The following is an 8,773-nucleotide window of genomic DNA, read 5'->3' on the forward strand; positions in this document are numbered from 1 at the left end:
ATATTATAAAACGGTGGTTCCCAACCTATGGTACGCGTACCTCTGGTAATACCTGAAAACCTTTTAAAAATATTTTAAAATAATATTAAACCCAAGCCTCAAAATAGAAGGGCAGTCTGTGAGTCACCAACGTATTCTATTAACCAGCATTCAACATTTGCGAATTGTTGACTCGCCCTCGAATTACATCTTTTAACTTATCTTTTTATCAACATAAATCACCCTAAAGTTATTTTTTGTAATAAATTATATGGTCAGAGGTTTAAAACCACTATTTAAGAATAATAAAGCTTAATAATGTTTAGAAAAAGTACAATGGGGTTATTAAAGAGGGAGGCAAACCAGTGTTTCGTTTATAGATATGCACTATACGCTAAGGTATTGGGAAACTCTCCAGCTCAGATAGAAATCCCCCCCTCCCCCGAACCTTTCCCGTGAATTTCACATCGTGTATAAAAGTCAGTAGCTACTATAAACAACCTGTTCAAGCCACGATTCTGTGAAACGGAGGTTCCCGGACAAATATATAATGTAATGCTATTAATCCTTACCCTAAAAATCTGATTTTTGAATGACTTAAATAAAACTGATAATAATTACATTTCACTTGATTAATCTAGTTCAAACCATAACTGTTGTTGTTTATGAAAACTGATGATATAAGTAGCGCCTAGACGTATCCCTCCTACTTATGAGCCATGGTATTGAACGAAAGGCCTCGTCAGCACTCGGTGAGGCAAATGTAGCGTGGTTGACGTATTATAACATATTCTTATTTGCATTCGCTCACAACTTCTTAGAATTCATAAAGGAATGAATACTGGATGAACTGTAGGTGGTACGAGTGTTTGGGATTAGTTGCAGTAATAACTTGCTTTAGAAACTAAACTTTAAAAGGAAAACATTAAATATCTTCAATAACAATAAGATTTTATAAGTCACAAAACCATCAATGTTGTTGTTTGAAGTTAAGCACAAAGCTACACAATGGGCTATCTGTGCTCTGCCCACCACGGGTATCGAAACCCGGTTTCTAGCGTTGTAAGTCCGCAGACATACCGCTGTGCCACTGGGGAGCCAAAACCATCAAACTGGAAATGGGAACCTAAAATTAAAATAAATAACTGCTCCATTAACGTAAAGTGAAATATACATGTTACATTAACAAGTATTTATTGGATGAGGATGGTTGGAAATTCATCCAATCAAAATTTGTTAACTCAGATATTTTAGTAAGAAATAAAATATCGGTCGTGATTGGAATAGCAGGCGTGAGATTTACATGCAAGTTTTAAGAGTAGTTTTTTAATTATCGAGAAAAAAATCTAACAGAATAAGCTTTGAGACTAACTCCTTTGTGTATTTATTATTGAACGCAAAATCATTTATAAATTCTTTGTATTTGTCTCTATATACATTTCGAGCTCTTTTTAATTATAAGGCAGGTTATGAAATAAAATTATAAATAATTTCATTATTGCATTTCCCTTCGCTAGGAAACAGAAAAACCCATTAACCCTAAACATAGTATGATCGATATATCACATGATACGTTAATTATTAAATTGTTTTATCCCAAAATACAACACTGTCAGTATAGTATTCAATTAATCAATTGTTATTAATTGAATTAATTAGTAATGAGTTAATTGTTTCCAATATTTTCTTACCTATATAGTCACAAAATGTTTATTTTTAAATTTCTAGAGCCTCTAATATGTCTACACATGTGTCCAGTGAATTAATTCTTTATCCTTAATACAATACTCTCAATACAACACACACACATTAATTAATAAAAATGTCTTAGCCCTCAATGCAGTACTCTCAATACAACACACACACATTAATTAATAAAAATGTCTTAGCCCTCAATGCAATACTCTCAATACAACACACACATTAATTAATAAAAATATCTTAGCCCTCAATGCAATACTCTCAATACAACACACACATTAATTAATAAAAATGTCTTAGCCCTCAATGCAATACTCTCAATACAACACACACACATTAATTAATAAAAATATCTTAGCCCTTAATGCAATACTTTTGATGCAACACACACATTAATTAATAAAAATGTCTTAGCCCTCAATGCAATACTCTCAGTACAACACACATTAATTAATAAAAATGTCTTAGCCCTCAATGCAATACTCTCAATACAACACACACACATTAATTAATAAAAGTCTTAGCCCTTAATGCAATACTCTCAATACAACACACAAATTAATTAATAAAATAGTCTTAGCCCTCAATGCAATACTCTCAATACAACACACACATTAATTAATAAAAATGTCTTAGCCCTCAATGCAATACTCTCAATACAACACACAAATTAATTAATAAAATGTCTTAGCCCTCAATGCAATACTCTCAATACAACACACACATTAATTAATAAAAATGTCTTAGCCCTTAATGTGCTCTATTAAAATTTTTGGATGGATTAATATTTTAATAAAATAGCACAATTTAAGTATCATGTCAACATGACTCATTTTATAACATAAACACTAATAATGCTACAAGTAACATCCTTTGGTTTTCCTTCTAAGCAGTGTATGTTTGATAGATAGTAATATTGATTTTTAAGTCTCCTGAATATGGAAAACAATGATGATATTTGAAAGAAAATATAAAAGTTTCACTTATATGATTATACTTAGATTTCGCATTCATGAACCATCTTTAATTAAGCGCGATTGTACAAAGCAGTTAAATCCTTGCAACTAATTGTTCATCTGTTTGACTGTGAAACGTTCGATTTGTATCTAACGTGACCAGAGAAAGAATATAAGAAACTTACCTCAAAACAGAGAACGCGAAAGGTTTTCATGAAGGCGTAAACGAGAGATTTTTTAAACTTATATTGTACATCCTTATCAATTGCACTTTCCTTATCAGTTAATAAAAAAAAATCACTTCGTTTTTCATACATTTAATTTTTTCCCCATTTTTTGACAGATGACATTATTACTTTTCAAAACTTGTAGTGCACACCGGAGGGATTTACGCATTTTGATAAAAAGGTTAGAGTAAATTTAATTGAATGTATTAACACTAATGAAGCCGCAAAAGCGAAACGTTAGTTAAAATGAAAAAATCCTTTTATAATTTTCTGGAGTTGAAAGGTTGTTTTTCTCTAACATTTTTATCAAAATGACATTATTATGCCTCTCACAATCAGCTGTAGGGTAACATTTAGTTCCCAGACGATTGTACACGTCCCAAAGGTGTTTATTTTCAGCACAAATCCACACAATAGGCTATCTGGGGTCTGTTCTCCGCTGAGAATCGAATTCCGGGTTTTAGCTTTGTTAGTCCGTAAACTTGCCGTTAACCTACCGGGGGAGTGTCTAAACGTCATGATAGAAGAAGGGGTAAAATGAGGTTTACCTGGCAAAATTAGGCTTATACAAACATTTCATAGTATGATAAATTATTTGAAAGCGTTAACACAATTAATAAGAAAATGAAAGTCTTTAAAACAAGTTCGCTTGATAGTCTTTTATTTTAATACAGAACACCTTTTCATTAGAAATTGGTATAAAACACCTTATCAAAACCATTTCTGAATATTTTGATTGTAAATACGCGATTTGATATGTTGAAGAAAATAAGAAAAATACTGTATATCTGGCTTGGATATTGATGATAATATTTGATATGTTATATAACTTGTGATATTTAAGAAAATAACAAAATAGTTGGATCTCTGGTTTTGATAACGAGGAAGTAAGATAACAGCTATTTAGAACCATCTATCTGTTTGTATAAAATCACTCGCTCACACACACAGATGGCGAAAGATTAAATGTTAGTTCTGCAATCATTATTTTGGGTTTGTCAACTAAAGTATGCTACTTGTAATTCAATCAGTCATTCTTTTGGGTTTGTCAACTAAAGTATGCTACTTGTGATTCAAGTAGTCATTCTTTTGGGTTTGTCAACTAAAGTATTCTACTTGTGATTCAAGCAATCATTCTTTTGGGTTTGTCAACTAAAGTATTCTACTTGTGATTCAAGCAGTCATTCTTTTGGGTTTGTCAACTAAAGTATTCTACTTGTGATTCAAGCAGTCATTCTTTTGGGTTTGTCAACTAAAGTATTCTACTTGTGATTCAAGCAATCATTCTTTTGGGTTTGTCAACTAAAGTATTCTACTTGTGATTCAAGCAATCATTCTTTTGGGTTTGTCAACTAAAGTATTCTACTTGTGATTCAAGCAGTCATTCTTTTGGGTTTGTCAACTACAATATGCTACTTGCGATTCAAGCAGTCATTCTTTTGAGTTTGTCAACTAAAGTATGCTACTTGTGATTCAATAATAACATCAAATTTTCATTTAGTAATGCACCATTGAAACATTTTGATGAAACGAATTGTTTCTTAAAGGAAACTACTGTTTAATCAATTCTCAAGAAACTGTAATACATTCTAGAAGCCACACTACGATCAGGTAAACAGGTACCAACTCCATCCTAAGGATAATAATAAAAATGATGAAAATGCGTCGTGCGTTAACGATCGCTCCGTTTTAATCTTTAGATGTTAGTGATTGTATAGAGTAATACATTTAAATTTATCTATCTGTAGATTATCATCATTCTGATATTATGATACCTTGAAAAATCTTAACAAGATCCAATGTCAGTTGTCCTCGGACGCCGATATTCTTGCCTGACACACACATCACGAAACACCATTCAATCTCTTATCAGTTATTGATCATGTTTGATTGAGAGTTATAGTAACATCGCGGTATCGCTAAGTTTCTCAACCCACTGTGTCCATTAGACTTAAGAAACAATTGTTTCGCCCTTTTTTTATTATCAAAATACAGAATACACTTCTCATGATCATCAGAAGGTAGAAAGTAATTTTCCTATCGATGTTAACATTTGCAACAAAAGTTTTCAATGATACGGTTGTTGAAAAGTGAAATTCAAATATGGAAAATGAGAAAAAGCGTTCGCCCACCTTGTCCATTAGGCTTAAGAAAGAATTATTTCGTCGTTTTTTTCTTCTTTATTATCAAAATACAGAATACATTTCTGATGATCATCAAAGGATTGAAAGTAATTTTCTCATCGATGTTAACATTTGCAACAGTTTTCAAGAACACGGTTGTTGAAAATTGAAAAATATGGAAAATGAGAAAAAGCGTTAGTTCTTTTCTCTTAATTTCGTTTTCAGATTGTTAATTTCTCAAATCAGATTAAAAACCTATAAGATATAATTTTAAAAAATAAGATTCCAAAAAGCCACGCTAGGTTCAAACTCTTTTTTTTTACATATTTCCCCTGAAAAAGGTAGTAAGTCCTGATATCAACGTCACTAACTCTACTATTTGAGAATGAAGTGACGAACCAAGGTTGGTTCGTCACTTGTTTGCTTGTTTTTAATTAAGCACAAAGCTACACATGGGCTATCTGTGCTCTGCCCACCACGGGTATCGAAACCCGGATTCTAGCGTTGTATTTCCGCAGACATACCGCTGTGCCACTGGGGGGCAGGTTCGTCACCAACTGAAAGGAGTTGTAAGATAAGTGACGCCCTTAAAGCATGTGAACTATTTTTGTTTCTTTAAGTAACTGTAATTTTAATCCCAGGAAAGCTTTATATACACCAAGTTATCATTTTTAAACCTGTAGTATCTTCGGGCACAAATAGCATTTTTTTTTCTAAAAATATCATTTATAGTCTTTATCGCTTTTAATATACTTTCTTTTATGATTAGCTAAAGCTAATATTTAGTTCCATCCACCAAAATTACTAAGATCCTTAAGTGGATTAGTTAAATAAGCTCTTCAATAAAACTACATTCCGCCTCTTTTTCCGCTAATGGAGGTTTCTCGATGTCCTTAGGTATCCAAGAAACCGATTGGCGAGAAGTTTCAATAACACAGGCCTGCGATGATTTTATTGTCTTGAAATTTTTACATGTTCTACAGTAATTCCTGAATCCGAAAATGATATATATTTTTCTCCATCACGTACAGAATTTTTACAAAACGTCATAAAGCAATACATAAAAGAAAGACCACAACACGTAGTTTTGAGGTTGTTGTTTGTAGTTATGCACCAAGCTACACAATGGGCTATCTGTGCTCTGCCCACCACGGGTATCGAAACCCGGTTTCTAGCGTTGTAAGTCCGCAGACATTCCGCTGTGCTACTGGGGGGGGGCGTAGTTTTGAGACTAAAAGACATAGATTTCACACAAAAAATCAGGATAAATGAGAATACATATTCGTTTGACATCATTGTTCTTCCTTTTTCTTCAGTTTGTTTGCATTTTTGTTAACAAACATAATAATAAAAAATGTTCACTGTGGTAAACGAAATAGTAATTTGATCTATGTAAGGGTATTTTTTCTTCCCGATTTGTAAAAAATTCTTACATGATAGAAACAAATGAATATTACTTTTGAAATCTGCGTAGCTGAATTATGGAAAATCTGTTATTAAAACCAAAATAACTTTTATGAAGTTTAAATTCGCAGGCCTGTGTAATCTGTAGACTAAAAAGCAGACTCACTACAAGTGTCCTGATAGTTCTTCCCTAATGTTTCTTTAATGTATTCTTTTTTAGAACTTAAAAGAAAACCACAAACACTTGTTACGTATTAAGAATTTGAAATTGTCCCAAGCCGAGTTAAATAATTTAAATATAATAGTTGAATCGTATTCTGGATTTAGTGTCTAGAAATATGCCGATATTTTAGTTAATTTACGCTATTTGCCAACAAGAAAGATACACACCGTTCTCGTTTTTCACACAAATATGTTTTAATATATATACACAACAGTATAATTTACAATAATAATTATTATGACTAGTTACTACAAACAAAGTTATATAAACAAAAATTTCACTAACTTACAAAGAATATACAAATCTTCCTTCTAGATTGGAATTCTCTTGATATCTAGCGAGGTAACTTCAAGTCGATGTACGTACGATTGCCAAGAAGCTAGCTAGCTTTGTCTCATTGGTCACCCCACTGAATTGTTGGTCCGTTGAAATAAGATAATGTTTTCATAAAACTACTAATGTCCGATGAGAATCCAGTAATATTTTCGGAAAAATACTAACGTCCAATGAGGATCCACTGATGTTCGAAATTCATAACTGTTCCTGGTCAAATGTCTTAATTTTTTCGATTGATGAGTGTTATAAAAAGCTTTCGGAGTTTTTAGCAACTGGACGACTAATAGGCTCTCACTTTTTGGTGTGTCGCGTTGACCGATTTTATAGGCACGGGAAAGGTGTTCTCGAAAATTCAGACAACAATACTGAGCTATATTTAACTGGTGACGGAAGTGGATATATTGTCGATTCTTACTTTGGAGAATTGACGGGAGTTTCGCAATACGTATCCAACACTGTAAGCTAGGAACGTTTTTAAATATAAATTCAATCCAAACAAACGTTAACATTAAAAGATTTATATAAAAATTCGTTACACGCAATACATATCTAACACTATAAGCTACGCATATTTTTAAATACAAACTTAATCTAAACAACATTCATATTAAAATAAATACATAACAACAAATTTGTTATACATTAAAGAAAAAGAAAAAAAGGAGAGATGCAGAGCGCGTTTTAAATGTATGTAAGTTAATTGTATAAATTTTGAAAGTACTTTTTCGAGGCTTGTAAGCATGTATTAATGTATTAATTGCTGTGAATGGAGATATACCATGTATTAATTACCGTCACTGGAGATATAGCATGCATTGATTACAATGAATGAAGATATATTATGTATTAATTACCGTGACTGGAAATATATCATGTGTCAAATACAGTGACTGGAAATATATCATGTGTTAATTTCAGTGACTGGAGGAGATATAGCATGCATTGATTACAATGAATGAAGATATATTATGTATTAATTACCATGACTGGAAATATATCATGTGTTAATTTCAGTGACTGGAGAAGATATAGCATGCATTGATAACCGTGACTGGAAATATATCATGTGTTAATTTCAGTGACTGGAGGAGATATAGCATGCATTGATTACTACGAATGGAGATATATTATGTATGAAGATATAGCATGTGTTAATTACCGTGACTGCTAATGCTACTAATGATCAGTTATTTAAACTACTAAAGGCTGATTTGGTTAGTCGAACTGAAACAAAAACTGAAACGAAAAACAAACTATACTGACTAAAAATGGGAAAGTACTAGTAATATCCTGACGTATAGGTAGAGTTAAATGTTGCCAATTTCTACCTTCCTCTTACGAGTAAACGCACAGTTATTGCGTGTAATATACAAAAACATTAAAATTCTAATATAACTAACATGTTATAGTAAAATAACCTTTTTTAAGATATAAAAATAGCTAAATGTTCTTTACTCTTTGTACTCCGACAGGGAACTACACTGTCAGGGAGGGTCCTTTAGCAACAGAACAATAAGTCAGCTTCATATCGATAAGCGAGGCTAAAATTGATTTTGGTTTGTTTTTTGCGTAATGCCTTATACAGTAGGTCATCTACGCCACGCGAGTCTATAAAAGAACACATTATTTTATTACTATATCACAGAATTGTGAGCAGTAAACACGAGTTCGTGGAAAGTAATAAGCCCTTTAAGACACAAGAATTGATTTTTGTTTGTTTGTTTTGGAATTTCGCGCAAAGCTACACGAGGGCTATCTGCGCTAGCCGTCCCTAATTTAGCAGTGTAAGACTAGAGGGAAGGCAGCTAGTCATCACCACCCACC

The sequence above is a fragment of the Limulus polyphemus genome, unplaced genomic scaffold (genome assembly GCF_000517525.1).
Source record: "Limulus polyphemus unplaced genomic scaffold, Limulus_polyphemus-2.1.2 Scaffold165, whole genome shotgun sequence".
In the NCBI taxonomy this organism is placed as follows: domain Eukaryota; kingdom Metazoa; phylum Arthropoda; class Merostomata; order Xiphosura; family Limulidae; genus Limulus; species Limulus polyphemus.